We start from the raw sequence: 18,384 nt of genomic DNA, 5'->3' as shown, positions 1-18,384 counted from the left end.
AGATTAAAATTGAATTACTTACTCAATATATAATGTGTTTTTGTTGATAATTAATTTATGACATGGTCACAAAAATTTCTCTATATATGTACACCTATGTACTCGATGATTCTTGGGTTTGTGCAATGGAATAGTTGACCAAAAAAACTCCCATCGAGTTGAGCATAATGGCATCGTAGACATCAAATTTTGCAAGTTTTTAGAAAATGACACTCTTGGAATCTATGTGCATTGTTAATCAACAAGTAGTTAAAGTTCAAATGTAATTAATACCTTCCACAACCTGTAATGACTCAAGGGGGTGATAGGTAGTTTTACATACACCATAATGCAAGCTAGTCCACCCCAACCTTTCCCGGTACCAAAGAGACCTTCGGTAATGTCCCAATGTACTCCATCACTAACCTTCCTATTTCACAACAATATAATGGGATTTTGGTCTTTTTGATTGATTTCCATGTATGCATTTTTTGTTGGCAATGAAGTTCCTTGTGCGATAAAGGAAGTTGTGAAGATTTTCTTAAGAGTGTCGTGAAGTATTGGGGTCTCTCATTGAACATTATGTTGGATAGAGATACAAGGTTCACGATAAAGTTAAAGGTAAGTTATCAATGAGATCACATTATCATCCACAAATCATGAAAAAACACAATTTCTCAATGGCCTTTTAAAGGATTACCTAAGGCATTTCATTCAGACAGATCAAGCAAATTGGCTAGAGTTGTTAAACACGATACATTTCATCTACAACATGCAATGCAGTTAGACCATTTGAGTTGGAAATTGACATTAACCATTGACACCCTTCATGGTTCTACAAGGCTAATATGGCTGCAACACATGGGCCTTGGGGTTCATAAGTGGATTATAGGATGGACTAGAGATTAGAGAATGCAACTGAAAGGATGAAGCACTAGGGAAAACATGGTGGAAGGAAGGTAAAGTTTCAAGTTTGTGACTTTGCCTTCATTATGTTGAGTATAGGGTAGTCCAAGACATTGAGTGGCATGTGCTTTGCTACAATGGTTTGAAGGACTACTCAAAGTACTTAAGAAGGTTGGAAATGTTGTTTATAGATTGGAGTTGTCAAAACATATGAGAGCTCACCATCTAATATTCCATATCAGTTAGTTGAAGCTTTTTAGGATTGATGATGGTTAACATAACATATCTAGCCCTTGTAGAGCCATCGTGTTGATTGAAGACTAACTAGAACTAGAAGTGGACAAGATACTGACACACAAGACTATTCACTTCAACACGAATTGAAGGTAAGAGTCCTTTGTCAACTGGAAAGACAAATTGAAGAAAAGATTAGTTGGGAACAAAAAGAGGCATTATGGTAATATGGCGACATGATTCGAGAGTTTTAGAAATGAAACCTCAAAGCACCTATACAAATATTGGTTGGATGTTGTCGAGGTGACAACAAATTTAGTGGAGGATGATGTAAGGCCTCTTCCCATTTATTACAATAGGTACCCATACCAAATTGGTTAAGGTAGGCATGGGAGAGTACAATGGTAGGTTGTGAGGCTAGATGACACTTTCCTAATCATTGTCTCATGTTTCCTTTATATGAGATAGGTATGCCTTATGCACATGAGCCAATCATGTGGATTTAAAGGGACATGCTTTTCATAGTCAAGAGACATATTGCACATTGGGCCCACTTATAGTGAAGTGGAATGCAATGTACCTTAGAAGAAGGTAAAAGGAAGAAATCATCCACTATATAAATGGGATGTCTCCTTTGTATGAAGGTCTTCATAAAGGAGTAGTCATTTATACAAGGGTGAACAAGTGGGTTTGTTGTCATGCTAATCCTAGTGTTGTCACAATAGACTATGTGTGTGATAGTCGAGTGAATTTTTGAAGGGAAAGGACTTGCAAGAGGTTTTCTTGTGAATGCTTTATGGGTTGGATTGACAAGTGCTGTAGGTAATGTGCCTTCAATCGTTGTAGTTTGTAAAAGAGCCACAAGAAGTTGAATATGCTCCCTTGTTGTATCTTTGTAACATTCTTCATATCAATAAAGTTAGGACATTTGCCTTGGGTGCCATTTATATATTTGTGTTGTGGTCTCTTTGTGATTGTTGGATGTTATTATTCCTTGCAATATTTTGAATGGCCAAGTATTGATGGAAATTGGCCAAATATAGAAGTATTGTTAGGGTGCCTTGAGGCCATAGTTTAAGGCATACCTATTGCTAGAGAAGTTGGTTGTGTTGAACTTGGTTGTACATCTAACAAAACTATAGCTTTAGGCGTAGGTATGGGTAGACCTTGAGTGAAGAAACATAGTTTGGTTGTAGTAGGAATAGGTTGGTCAAGCCTCCATGTCAAAGGGCAGGCAACATTTCACACCTAAGGATGATGAAATAAAAAAAATCTTAGGCGAGACTCTTAGGTTTGTGACACAAACCTTCTTATTGCATCATTGATCTAAATTGCGTATTTTTCTTAAATCAACTCCATCATTGTTTTGTTCATATTTAATTTCATCTCCATTGTTAAAGATAATTTAGCTATTCAAAGTCAAATATGAAGACCACGCTATTTTTTTTAATCTCCTTTGTGTATATATCTACAAGTAACTAAATATTAATGTTAGCATAATTATCTTAAAAGTAACTTCGGTGTTTAGGTGTGTAAGATGTTTTATATGTGTTAGTACACATCTCATTCATGCACCACCTACCTATATCCAATATTGTTTAGGTTGTTAAAGGCATATTAGTCTAGCCCAAGAGGGACTTATATGTTAGTAGACCTTAAACTAACCATTTCATTGAAGGTTTAAAACTAAGATGGAATCATGGAGGTCTTTTAAGTCATGTTTAATTAAAGTATGATACGAAATAAAGTTAGTGACATAAATTATAAAAATATCAAAGTTAAAGTTATAATGTAAATTAGAATGAATAAAATAAACAATAGAGCATAATGTCAAGTGGTTGACGAAATAGTTTCCACAAAAAATAAAGTCCTTATTTTTCAGGGTTGGCCCCATCTTTTATTGAAGGCTTAATAGAAACTATAATTGACTCCCTTTCATATTTTTCCTATTTAATATCCATATTTGGTTATGGTTTGAAGATGGCTAGAGGAATAATAAGGGACTGATCAGATTGGGTTACTTTAGGTACTTGAATAGACTAGTCGCTTCAATTCTTTTGGTGCTTATGAACAACACAACTAGCACTACAGCAAGTGTGGCCAATGATTAAAACTCTAGAATGATTTTAATATGATAGAAAGTGATCAACAAGGGGGCTTGTACTCTTGGTGCAAGTTACCTTGACCCACAAATTTAATTACTATCATTAGTGTGCCACCTCAGTCTCAACCTTCATTGTGTACACCTAAATTTGTAAGTGATTAGATCTTGAGAACAAGTTGACTAGGAGAGTAAGTGATCAACAAGGGGTGGCATATACTTCGTGCAAGGCATCATGACTCAAATGTAACTATTATCATCAATGTACCACCTTCATCTCCTCCTCCTTGTGTACACCTCAATTTGTAAGTGCAGATGGGCACATATTAGGGAACTATCTCTCCAGGGAAAATATATTATGAACTTAGTCCTTAAGATACCATGATATATCATAATTCAAACAATGTACACCAAGGATAGGCATGGATCACAACTCCAAGAGTGATAATAGAGATAAGTTGCACAATAACTCCCTGTCAATAAGGAGAACCTCCTCCAAATTATGCAAGCACATCCATATATCCAAATCATGAGTTCATGTCTCCCATAGTGAGTATATTGACCTCTATGTATACATATTCTCACTTATTGCACATGTGGGTCCAATTTTAGGCCACCCCATATATAACTCCCCCTAAGGTCATAACAAAAAATCACATGCAATCTTATGCCTTTCTAAATAGACATTCATTTTTTTTTTCCAAATGTGATATAAAATATTGACTATAATAATTTTCCATGTTATGTGAATCCCTAAGGCCTGTGAAATAATATTTTCTAGATTACACATTTTTAGTAAATAGGATTAGGAAAGAATTGGTTACAAAGGGGGCCCAAAAATCCAGGTAGATTTGGTAGAATTACAAAACTAAATAAGTGCTAAATGGTTTCAATATTTCTATGCATGAGGTATTTGGGTTATGCCCCCCTGTATATTTCTATTATTATCTAATGGCTAGATCAATGCGTACCATAGACCATGCAAAGTAAGATTTCTCTCAAGTTGCAAGGTGGATTTTCAAATGGCCTTCAACTACAAAGCCAAACATTTTGCTTTGACTTGAATAACCATATCTTGCTTAATCTTGCATTTGGTGGAAGCTTGGTTGCAAATGATCAGTGTTCAATGGTTAGCTTATACATTGGATGGGAGCTTTTAGATATTACTATGTTAGATTTTATATTCTCCAACATTTCAAGTGGACACTCAACTCATCGCAAGAGGACAAGCAAAGAAATGCTAGGACTCTTCACCCATCATTAAGGGACAAGTGAAGAGAGGCCATGCCAACACTCTAGTTCCATACCCTCTCATGTTTTTTGCCTTGTTTTTCTTATAGGCTAAGCTCAAGACAAATCTTATTTCAAATGAGGCCATTAACTATATCAATAATAAGCTTAAGAAGGTATGAACTCACATTTTAGGTTGGTCAACTTTTCCAATACTTTGTTTTCAATAATTTTGCTTATTGTCCTACAAAAATTCTTAATTAGTTGAGAACTATGTTGATCCAAACAAACTCTTTCCTTTAATGAAGACAATCAAAAACCACTAAAGGTTGTAATTATTAAAGAATGATTAACTCACAAGGACTCACATTTTTAAACCAAATTGTGTTTAATGGTGTCCAAGGCCTTCTACGTGTTTTAGCAACAAATATGTTGTTGATGAAGATCAAGGAAGGGGTAGTTAATATGGTTTGTGAATTCATATTACTCCATACTTTATGGTTTATTGGATCTTCACATGTAATATAATTCCCTGGAAACACTTTCTTTCCATGCTTCACATCCTTACATGGCTTCGATGACCCATTTTCTACATAAAGCCTACACCTATGTGTTGGTAGAGTTAATTCCCATTTTCCTTGATTCTTAGGCATATATAAAAGGATCTAGCTAATTCTATAAAATCCTTTTTCTATACTAGAGATATGTCGAGGGAAGTTCCTCAACACTTTTTCCATCTACTTATAGGCTCTAATTGAAAGTTATTTTTTTCCTTAAAAAAACGTATTTTCTTTCAAAAATGAAAGAGAATTGCATTTTGTATATGCACATGGAGAGTGCATTCACTAATACCTTACCACATCCTATAGTGGCAAGTAAAAATGGGCATATGGTCCTACAAAAAAAAACCCCAAAGGGTACCAATCAAAACCTAGAAAACCTAGCAAATGATATACAAGCCAAAAAACTAGCCAAAATTTGGGCACAATCCGCCTAGACGGCCCCCAAAAACATGCCCAAAGCAAGCGTTAATAAAAAAATGGGTAGAGGCTCCACAAAAACAACAACAAACCCCATACATAGCAAAACCAAAGGAAATGTTGGTAGTGACAGACTGGGCACAAAATGACTAGGCCCGCCACCAATAGAGCAACAACTAATGACAATGTATTTCTCATCTTGTAGGAGGCACAAACTAGGGTTCTATTGTGGCCACCAACAATCCCCCTCCTTATTTAGTATTAGCAATAACACTATGTAAGTGGGGACCCTTAGTCAAAAAATTCAAAAAATCAATTAGTGCTCATATATGTTACTCCTTAAGAAACATCGCATCGCGCAAAGAATGATAGGACATTTCCTTATGAGTCAAAATGATGAAATGCGAGATTGCGACGCGAACTCCATCGCATCACATGCATTAAGAAAAACTCACGTTGGCAAACCTTAAAAAATCGTCGATATGCGATATCGCATCTCGCAAAATTGCATAGAGGACACATAACGATTTAACAATTAAGCGATCTGCGATCTTGCGATACTGCGATTTGCGATCTTGTGATATTGCAATCAAGCAACCTTGCGATAGCACAGCACAATGAAATTGCGGTAATGCGATACAGCGAAATGCGATACTGCGATGCAGATCGCAGAAACATTCCATCGCAGATTTTCCTGGCTCAATATTCAAGAAAAAGTTTTCCATAAACTAAGAACTGGTTACGTGCTTTAATGATAATTAATGTATTATATGCTAGTTGTTAATAAAATATGGTTTTGTGTTGTTTGAAGAGCCAGTTCACGTCAGGTGGCGTGTTTTTGCATATCCGTAGCATTTAAAGCTTTCTTGTCGTTATTTATTATCATTACTCTCCCCTCACTTGTGAACTGCACGAACGAAAAACAAAAGTTACACAAAGCAATATGCACTAAGCTATGAGGAAAAAGGGTAAAGCTCCAATGTTCAAAGACAGAGAAAAGACGCCCTCATAAACAGACACCGCATGAAACAGAGCCGCAGATTCACAAGATGCTGCTGAGCCATCCATTACAGATATTTCATATACAACCATGGTTGAATGAGTACTGAACGATGTTGATATCAACAGGCAGTTTAATGCTCAGGGTCAAGAGCTCACAAGGTCATTATTTTTACAAATTTTGAAGCTTTATACCCGATAAAGATGAAGAGGCGCAAAAGGCGAAAATCGCATCAGAGAAGCCTGGATCAAAGAATGGAGGCAATTTTCGATGCGCGATTAACGCCTAGCACTAATCGCGCATCGCTAAGAAAATTGTTTGAGAAGGAAAGCCTCTAACTGCTCAGTCACCTGTAAGCCCGAAAAATGCAAGAAAGCAATGGTAAAAAACAAACTGGAAACAGAAAGCTAAAGAAAAGGCAGAAGCAATCCAAAGGGTTAACCAAGTTGAACTGAGATTATTACTGGGCATACGTGGTAAAGCCACATAGTCAAAGGATAACTCTCAAGTATATCATCAACTTTGCTGAGAAGATGGTGCCAGCTCTTACCAATTCTGTTTGCTTAATTCAACCAAAAGCGGAAGACAATCAGCCGACTATACCCAGGCAAATACTGAATGCTTGCAACATTAAGGAGCAAATGCAGAAATAGTTAGATATTAGATTTAATTTTTAGAAATAGTTTTATTTTATTTCTGCTTAGAAAAAGGGCGGTCATTTAAACCGTATCCTGAATCTGTGTAATTAACTTATTTAGTTAGTAGTATTTAAACCCTTCTCATGCATTTAGAGAGGGGTCCAGAAATTTATCAAAAACTTGTCCTCAGAACATGCACTTTTGCACCCTCAGAGGAGGTTTTGGTGAATGAATGGAACAGGATTTGTTGATGTTTGCATTTGATGTCTGCTACTGATGTTGCACTTCTGTACTCTTAGTGGATGTTAGAGCAAGGAGAGATAAATCATTGTCGCTTGAAGCTTATGAGTAGGACTAGTCATAAATGGTACTTTTATCTCTTGACCATTTCTACTTATGTGTTAAATTGATATACAGTTTTTAGTTGTTTATGTATTATTGCATGAATGCCTGAGTTATCATTTGGCGCTTTTGTACGGTGATAGCTATTTATTTATGCTTAATGTATGAATAGCTCATTATGCGATATGTTTTTCACAACTGTTTTGTCTAACTTTTTATGCGAAGTGGTTCATCCTTATTGATTTCCTTTCTTATAATATCTTAATGATCTTTATTACCAGTTGTTATTTGAAATCTTTTTAGATCGCATAACAGAAGAATTACATCCCGGGTTAGTATAGACTTAGAAGTTGCTGCTTATTAGATTACAATAGCATAGAATTAGATTAAAATTAGAATTAGAATATCTTAATTATGAACTGTTAAATCAGGAACATCAAATTCTACACACACACACTCATAGATTTGGAAACTGGTCCCATATCCCCAGTCGGACCCGCTATACCAAACGGATAAGGAGCTGCCAACCAAGGTCCGGACCGGGCGGGTATCCCCCTTGTTGTAGACCCGATTTTCGGGGCTTCAACATATTTGGCGCTAGAAGGAGGGCCTGAACTATGAATGACAAGTAAATCTAAATCTGAATACCATTTTGAGAGTAAATCGCCCTCACCATCTCCCCCGACTTCTCCATTACACTTAAATCCAGAGTTAGAAGTCGCTCGAGTATCAACCGGTGCTACAAACCCTGACATTTCAGAACAATCTACCGTTGAACTTCCTGAAGTCGAATCTATGATTCACAAACTTCAGCGATTTTCCATTTCTCCTCAAAGGTCTGATAAATCTCAAGGCAGCGTGACTTCGCAATATAACCCTGCTCATCCCCTAACCGGGCTTAAGAGTGAAAAGTTTGGCGTTCAGCCAACCGAATTACCTCTTCCCACCAAGAAAAGAGCAAGGAAATCACCTAAAGAGTCTGACAGTGAGACTCTTTCGTCAACATCATCCATCTCAACTTCTTCACCGCGAAGTCAACCATCCACTCCACCACTTCAGATCATCGTCCATCCGTCCACTGGAACCCCCACAACTCTTCCTCAATCATCTACAATCGTAGTATCCTCATCTTCCCAGCCACAGGGATCATCTTCTGTGCTTTCCACTGTTAGTAGTACAGCAATGGCCCATTCTCCATGGAATAACCCTGGGGCAGTCTTAATGCCTGCACCTTTGAGTCAAATACCGGCCCATCCTGAGAAATGGCTGCCTAAATTTAATCCCGAGGCAGGCATGCTAGCAGAAGAGCACATAAACAACTTTATGCTATCCATTAATCTCAATGGGGTTACTAATGAAGATGTTGTTGTTCGACTCTTTCCTTATACTCTGCAAGGAACAGCTGGATCATGGTATTTTTCATTACCCTCCGGATCTATCACTAGTTGGGATATCTTCCAGGAGCAATTCCTGACCAAGTTTGGTGATGACAGGTCTACGGCAACGTTAATCAACGACCTATCCAACCTTAGGGCCGAATCTAGAGAGCCTATCAAAGATTTCAATTTACGTTTCAATAAAATCCTAAACAAAATTCCTACTGCTTCCCAGCCCAGCGAAGAAGTACGAAGTGAATGGTATATCACCGCTCTACCATCAAACATAGCAATCTTTGTGGACAGGGCTAATAAAACAACCTTAGCCAAAAACATGAAAGAAGCAATAGCAGTAGAGAAACGTATAATAGCCCTGGAAAAGAAATCCGCGATAGAGGAATGTAAATCCAAGAAAGTCACCTTCAAGGAAGACTCTAAGAAGAAACAAGCAAAAGATCCATTCGATTTGGAAGGATTGCAGAAAGTTCTAAAGACCATGTCCAATGAAATGGTCGACATCAAAAAGCAAGTAGCAGAAACTTCTTCAAAAAATCCCTACAGAGCTTTTAAAAGAGGCCCTTCAACGGATTCAAAGCCACGCAATGCTATTTCAAATGCTGAATCTGAAGAAGAAGAAGAGGAAATTGCCACTGAAGGGCAAACTGATGAAGAAGAAGTTGTGGAATTACAAGGAATGTGGGATTTCATCCTCCCACAAGAAGAAGATAAAGAAGTATTCCCAGTTAGCACACGAAGCAAAAATCATCTTGATCCTCCCCAAACTATCCCTAAGCCAAAGAGCGCAAGCTCTGCAATAAAGGATAAAGTCACAACAAAAAAAACTACATCTAAAGCGACTCAAACCAGCCCAGTCCAAACAGATGAATCAACTCCATCTAAAACACTGATCGTGTCGGATGAAATGGAGTACAATATTATAGAAGATATGAAAAAGACTAGGGCCAACAACACCCTTTACGAACTGAGCAAGTTAAAGCATCAACAAAAGATAATGATGAAAGAATTACATGCTGTGCCAGTTGCACCTTTGCCTGCCGCTGTACTTTCTCAAGCTTCTCATAACATGGGAAGACCTCCAACTAACGCGATCAATAAGATTGATCCAAATGACATCGCTCTAATTGGAGAAAGATCGAGATCTCATACTCCCCCGTTTCTCCTTACTTATGAAATCAATAAAAATGTGCACAATTGTTTGGTAGATTCTGGTGCTTCATCCAATATTTTACCGAAGTCCATATGTGCCAAGTTAAACGTTCAGCCGCAGAAATCCATTGTGCGCATAATTCAGCTAGATCGATCTCAAGTCGAAGTGATTGGCGAACTAAATCAAGTAACCATAAGGCTGTCATCCAACCCAAAGGTATGTCAAGTTATTGACATTTTAGTTGTTGATATTCCAGAAGTCTATGGCTTAATTCTTAGCAGGGATTGGTCAGAAAAACTTCATGGGTACTTCACAACTGACTGGTCGCACATGTGGCTGCCCTACAATGGTAAACCGAATCAAATAAAAGTTGAACGAGAATTACACCAGAAATACATAGTAACGGAGCTAGAGGGGGAAAATGAACCAGTAGCATATAACAGTAGCATTATTGGCAATTACTCGGTAGATTCTTTCCTCGGCAATTTTAGTGCTCATGCGTCACCCTATTTAGAACACTCTGTTTTGTCCCAAGTCGAAAAATTTTCTCGAACTGATAGTTCGAAATGTATCAATTTTTTAGATAGTCCTATAAATAAATCTTTGTTTTGGAAATTATTTTTTGATGGTTCTAGATCTAACAAAGGAGCAGGAGCAGGATGCGTTTTTATTAGCCCAGAAGGAGATAAAATCATGCTAACATGCAGACTCAAATTTGATTGCACCAACAATATAGCAGAATATGAGGCTTTGGTCCAAGGGTTGTACAAAGCAATCAGGTTAGACGTCAAGTATCTTCAAGTTTTTCGGAGACTCTGAGATTGTGGTTAAACAGGTACGTAACACTATACATTGCTTATCAGGTCATTTAAAACATTATCAATCCTTAGTTCAAGATCTGACTGAGCATTTCATAGCATTTAATATCTCTTCAATTCCCAGACTCCAAAACGCAAGTGCAGACCTTTTGGCTAACGTAGCTTCTAAGCTTATTCCTTCAACAGATTTTAGTCTAGATAGATTCTCAATAGAATTAATCTTTAGACCATCCATTCCTGATAACATCACAAATTGGAGAGTATTCAATGACGATCCTGATATTGTAAATTTCCTCACATCTGAAGGATCCTACTCCAATCAAATAATTGACGAAGACCAACATGATCAACAATTGCAACAAGATAGCACTAACAATGCTATACCTAAGTTGGTAGTCAAGTTAGAAGACTTGTACGATTTGAAGGATCAGTTTAAAAAGTCTACCAATTCAAAACTCCAAAGTTCAACCTTGAACTACGAATTAGTAAACCTAGGAACCGATGCCAAACCACAAAACATTAATCTAGGTCTCGGCCTAACCCCTGAGGAAAAATTAGCATATATTCGTCTTTTGAGACAATATAAAAATGTTTTTGCCTGGAATTATGATGAGCTTAAAACATATGACACTTCCATCATCCAACATACTATTCCCATGATCGATAATGAAAAACCTGTCCAACAAAAGCTGAGAAAGATCCATCCCAATTTAGAAAATCAGATAAAAACTTAGCTTAATAAGTTATTGAAAGCCAGAATAATCTTTCCCGTCAGACATTCCAAATGGGTCTCCAATATGGTACCTGTTAGAAAGAAAAACGAAGATATTAGGATTTGCATTGACTTTCAAAACCTTAACAAGGCCTGCCAAAAAGATAATTTTCCTTTACCACCTATGGAACAGATATTGCAGGTAGTGGCGGGCTCAGAATTAATGTCTTTCTTGGATGGATTTTCAGGATACAATCAAGTGTTGGTACATCTTGATGATCAATTGAAAACCACATTCAGAACTAAATGGGTCACATACGCATATCGAAAGATGCCATTTGGTTTGATTAATGTTGATGCCACATTTCAGAGAGCCATGGACATCGCATTCAAAGGTTTAGTCAATAAATCTGTAGTAATTTATTTGGATGATATAATAGTGTATTCAAAGAAACGAAGCGACCATCTTAAAGATTTGAAACAAATCTTCCAACGGTGTTTAAGGTATGGAATTTCACTTAACCCAAAGAAATCTTTTTTCGCATTAAGTGAAGGGAAACTTCTAGGGTTCATAGTGTCAAAATCTGGTATTCACATCGATTCCAACAGAATCAAAGAGATTTCTGAAATATCCTTACCTCATAACAAAAAAGCTATGCAATCTTTCCTTGGTCAGATCAACTTTGTAAAGCGATTTGTTCCAGATTTTTCATGAATCGTCTCTCCTTTGCAAGCCATGATTAAAAAGAACTCAAATTTTAAATGGGGCCAAGATGAACACGAAGCATTCAACCTGATCAAACAAGCTATTATTAATGCTCCATCGTTAGCAACTCCGAATTTTTCAGAGCCTTTTATTTTATATACATTTGCCTCAGATAGGTCATATGCTGCGATACTCACTCAAGCAAATCAAGAAAAAGTGGAAGCCCCAATTGCGTTTTTCAGTTCAAATTTACAGGGTGCTGAATTAAATTATTCAGATGTGGAGAAACAGGCTTATGCTGTTTTCAAAGCGGTCAAATACTTCAGACCTTTCTTACTCAAAACCCATACTAAAATTATAGTACCGTTTCCAGCGGTAAGGAATCTTCTAGTACAGAAGGATGTGGGTGAGAAAAGAGCCAATTGGGTTACTGCCTTACAGGGATATGACATTGAGATTAAACCAGCAAACATTGTAAGAGGCCAAGGCTTTTGCAAAATGCTAGCTGGAGTATCACAAATTTCTGAAATTCCATCTGCAGAGGTACAAATGTGCGAGGTAAGCCTAAACGATGCAGAGTCATTATACGCTGATATCATTTATTATCTTAAGAACGGGTATGCTCCTTCACACCTCGACCATACTAAGAAAAGAGCTCTAAGGTTGAAAGCCAAAGAATATCAGCTCATAAATGATATTCTTTTTAGAATAAATTATGATTCTGTTCTTCTTAGGTGTCTTGAGAAATCTGAAGCTGAAAAAGTTTTGCAGGAACTCCATGATGGGCCAGTAGGCGGACACTATGCTGGAGATGCTATTGCACATAAAATCTTGCGCGCAGGATATTACTGGCCCACGTTATTTAAATACTCGCACAGTTACGTGAGGAAATGTCAAGTCTGCCAAACTACTGCTGGAAGACAAAAGAAGCCATCCTTGCCACTACAGCCGGTTAACATTGAGCAACCTTTCAGTCAGTGGGGATTGGACATAATAGGTGAGATCGTTCCTCACTCTTCTAAGCAGCATAGATACATCCTCACAGCAACAGATTATTTTACTAAGTGGGTAGAAGCAGTTCCACTCAAGACGGCTAATGCTGAAAATATCATTGAGTTCATAGATCAATTTATAATCACCAGGTTTGGATTGCCTTCCGCTTTAATGTTTGATAATGCATCATACTTTTCTGGAAATGCAATGACTGAATTTGCACTTAAAAGAGGATTCAAACTTAAATATTCGGCCAATTATTACCCACAAGGCAATGGGTTAGCTGAGTCCACAAATAAAAACCTAATCAGGATTATCAAAAGAACAGTTGACCAAAATCATAAAAATTGGCATAAGGCTTTGATATATGCTTTATGGGCAGACCGAATAACGCAAAAAGCTTCTATCGGCACTTCTCCCTTTAATTTAGTTTATGGGAAAGAAGTGGTTCTTCCGACTCATTTAGCAATTCCCTCTTTGTCTCTAGTTCAATACATTGATGAAGTACCCACTTCCTCCTTACAGCTAAGACAAATGGAAATAATCAAATTAGAAGAACAATGAGAACAGGCTAAGAAAACGCATGCTCATCATCAAGCACTAGTAAAATCCTCTTTTGATTCAAACATAATGACCAGAAAAGATTTTCAGATGGGAGACTTAGTTTTAAAATGGGACAAGGCTCATGAAGAGAAAGGCAAACATACAAAATTTCAAAGAATGTGGCTTGGTCCTTTTCAAATTGTAGAAGTCATAGGTCCATCAACGTTTGTGTTACAGGATTTAGCAGGTAAAAGAGATTCTTTGCCTGTTAACGGACAAATTCTCAAGAAATATTTTCCATAGAAGATTATTCTTCTATTTTTTGTAGAATAGTGGTTTTTCTTTTCATAATAAAACCAGTTGTGAGTAGTCACATTAGGCATTTACGAAAAAGACACCAATTCTCTTTCAGATTTTGAACTTTTCGCTTGTATAAATAGCAAATCTTTTGGAAAATTGATCTTTATTATTGATAGATACAGTTAAAGACTCTAGCCCAGATATGATACTAGTTTCAACTTCAAAAAAGTTTGATGAAAACAACCTTTAGTGAAGAAATTGTTTTATCTCAGTACAATGAAAGGTATCAATAAGAAAATAAAGATTCTATGTAGAACAGTTGTTTCCAAAAACTCTATTATTGTCGTCTAGAGCTATCTTAAGGAAACAATGACTTCCTCCCTGCTAAGGAAATCACAACTTTCATACGAACAACCCAAGGATACACTTTATCTTGAAGAATAAGAGGTCTCATCATGAGCCGGCTTATCATAATCACAGATATTATAACTTGCTGACTTTGCCAATACTGTACACCACAACAGGGCAATGACTCCAGATTGTTACAATCAAAAGACAAGGGGTCTCATCACGAGCCAGCTTGTTCAGCAAAGTTATAAATCAAGTGAATGACTGTGTCATAATTTGGCTACCAAACCAAGACATTGTTCTTCAAGAATAAAAAAGAAAATCAAATCAATAAGTGTGGATATGGATTTTTCTTCGGAAAGTTGTAGGCTGCCTTAAGTAGGATATAGGATCATTGCTGGGTAACAGGTAACCCTGTCGAGGCTATAAACGCCTGCTGGCAACAAAGGCTCTACCTACGACAAATGAGCATATTTAAAACTGGTTTACAGAGAAGACTTTGTTTTATCTTTACAAGACCAAGTAATGACTGATGTAAATACAAGGACTAGCCTAAGAAGCAAATAATCAAAGTTGAAAATAGTTGAAACAAAATATCATTGACAGGTTAGAGCATAATGTACTTTATCTTTCCATAATAAAGTTTAAATTTTCTGAAAAAATTTCTGTTTTGGAAGTTTAGAAAATTCAATAGAATAACAGAGATAACTGGTTCTTCCAAGTGAATCGCCAATTGTTGTGGCCACCAACAATCCCCCTCCTTATTTAGTATTAGCAATAACACTATGTAAGTGGGGACCCTTAGTCAAAAAATTCAAAAAATCAATTAGTGCTCATATATGTTACACCTTAAGAAACATCGCATCGCGCAAAGAATGATAGGACATTTCCTTATGAGTCAAAATGATGAAATGCGAGATTGCGACGCGAACTCCATCGCATCGCATGCATTAAGAAAAAATCACGTTGGCAAACCTTAAAAAATCGCTGATATGCGATATCGCATCTCGCAAAATTTCATAGAGGACACATAACGATTTAACGATTAAGCGATCTGCGATCTTGCGATACTGCGATCTGCGATCTTGTGATATTGCGATATTGAGATCAAGCAACCTTGCGATAGCACAGCACGATGAAATTGCGGTAATGCGATACAGCGAAATGCGATACTGCGATGCAGATCGCAGAAACATTCCATCGCAGATTTTCCTGGCTCAATATTCAAGAAAAAGTTTTCCATAAACTAAGAACTGGTTACGTGCTTTAATGATAATTAATGTATTATATGCCAGTTGTTAATAAAATATGGTTTTGTGTTGTTCGAAGAGCTAGTTCACGTCAGGTGGCGTGTTTTTGCATATCTGTAGCATTTAAAGCTTTCCTGTCGTTATTTATTATCATTACTCTCCCCTCACTTGTGAACTGCAGGAACGAAAAACAAAAGTTACACAAAGCAATATGCAGGAAGCTATGAGGAAAAAGGGTAAAGCTCCAATGTTCAAAGACAGAGAAAAGACGCCCTCATAAACAGATACCGCATGAAACAGAGCCGCAGATTCACAAGATGCTGCTGAGCCATCCATTACAGATCTTTCATATACAGCCATGGTTGAATGAGTACTGAACGATGCTAATATCAACAGGCAGTTTTATGCTCAGGGTCAAGAGCTCACAAGGTCATTATTTTTACAAATTTTGAAGCTTTATACCCGATAAATATGAAGAGGCGCAAAAGGCGAAAAATGCATCAGAGAAGCCCGGATCAAAGAACGGAGGTAGTTTCCAATGCGCGATTAGCGCCTAGCACTAATCACGCATCGCTGAGAAAATTGTTCGAGAAGGAAAGCCTCTAACTGCTCAGTCACCTGTAAGCCCGAAAAATGCAAGAAAGCAATGGTAAAAAATAAACTGGAAACAGAAAGCTAAAGAAAAGGCAGAAGCAATCCAAAGGGTTAACCAAGTTGAACTGAGATTATTACTGGGCATACGCGGTAAAGCCACATAGTCAGAGGATAACTCTCAAGTATATCATTGACTTTGCTGAGAAGATGGTTCCAGCTCTTACCAATTATGTTTGCTTAGTTCAACCAAAAGCGGAAGACAGTCAGCCGACTATACCCAGGCAAATACTGAATGCTTGCAACATTAAGGAGTAAATGCAGGAATAGTTAGATATTAGATTTAATTTTTAGAAATAGTTTTATTTTATTTCTGCTTAGAAAAAGGGTGGTCATTTAAACCGTATCCTGAATCTGTGTAATTAAGTTATTTAGTTAGTAGTATTTAAACCCTTCTCATGCATTTAGAGAGGGGTCCAGAAATTTATCAAAAACTTGTCCTCAGAACATGCAATTTTGCACCCTCAGAGGAGGTTTTGGTGAATGAATGGAACAGGATTTGTTGATGTTTGCATTTGATGTCTGCTACTGATGTTGCACTTCTGTACTCTTAGTGGATGTTAGAGCAAGGAGAGATAAATCATTGTCGCTTGAAGCTTATGAGTAGGACTAGTCATAAATGGTACTTTTATCTCTTGACCATTTCTGCTTATGTGTTAAATTGATATACAGTTTTTAGTTGTTTATGTATTATTGCATGAATGCCTGAGTTATCATTTGGCACTTTTGTACGGTGATAGCTATTTATTTATGCTTAATGTATGAATAGCTCATTATGCGATATGTTTTTCACAACTGTTTCGTCTAACTTTTTATGCGAAGTGGTTCATCCTTATTGATTTCCTTTCTTATAATAGCTTAATGATCTTTATTACCAGTTGTTATTTGAAATCTTTTTAGATCGCATAACAGAAGAATTACATCCCGGGTTAGTATAGACTTAGATGTTGCTGCTTATTAGATTACAATAGCATAGAATTAGATTAAAATTAGAATTAGAATATCTTAATTAGGAACTGTTAAATCAGGAACATCAAATTCTACACACACACACTCATAGATTTGGAAACTGGTCCCATATCCCCAGTCGGACCCGCTATACCAAACGGCTAAGGAGCTGCCAACCAAGGTCCGGACCGGGCGGGTATCCCCCTTGTTTTAGACCTGATTTTCGGGGCTTCAACAGGTTCATATCAGCAACGAAGCCACCAATGAACCCGCTCCCTCAACTCCCCACACGCAACCACAAAAGGAAATGAACATATGCACCAGGCCAAGCCACGAAGCCAACAAACCTTGATCGCCACTCCATGAGGTAGCAAACAGAAAAAGAAGAGCATCTCCACTCTGAAGGCGGCATCAAGCAACAAGAAACAATGACAACAAAAGAGGCATCGTCAAACCAAAGCGGCAAGAGGTAGAAAGGAAGAGGGGGCTATGATGGCTAAGGTTCCAGCCATTGAACCCCTTCCGATCTAATTGAAATTTATAACTAAGAAGATTAGTATATTAGAGTGGTATCCAAGACTTAATGGAATATGTAAAACTTGGTTGCAAGATTCATTAATTTTATAATCCACTTATCTATATTTCTATCTACCGTTTGAAGGAAAACACCCCATTACTCCTTGGGGAGTGCATGGAAAGTGAACCGAATCCTTGAGAATTTGAAAAGTTTCATATTTGAATTTAGGTTAATCCTTGGGACATAAGCCAATCAAGAGCATTCTTTTGCCTCAAACAAAAGCACCAAGCTTTATTCATTTAGAGTTTGGGACAAAGTTTTCATACAGCTCCTCTAGAATTTCCAACACATTTACCATATTCACATAGATAAGTAATGATGTTTTTCGAGCCTTGTCTTAGTAAGTTTGTAGTATTGACACAAAAGATATTTTTGCTTATAAATAGTATCAAAAGGCCTATGTGTTCCATGCACGAGTAGTATTAGGTTCTCCCCACCATAATAACTTCAAGCCGATATGAATCAATGTTTTTTTTCTTCTGAACTTTTATGAAGTACCTTAGTTTCATATAAATGAACACGAAGTTCATGTAGATCTAGATAAATTTAAGTGCTTCATGAATGGCTTACTCCTAATTCAATTT

Source organism: Pinus tabuliformis, chromosome 5_1 (genome assembly GCF_031772625.1).
Source record: "Pinus tabuliformis cultivar Carrire ecotype Pingquan chromosome 5_1, CPIR1, whole genome shotgun sequence".
In the NCBI taxonomy this organism is placed as follows: Eukaryota; Viridiplantae; Streptophyta; class Pinopsida; order Pinales; family Pinaceae; genus Pinus; species Pinus tabuliformis.
This window is presented reverse-complemented; position numbering follows the sequence as displayed.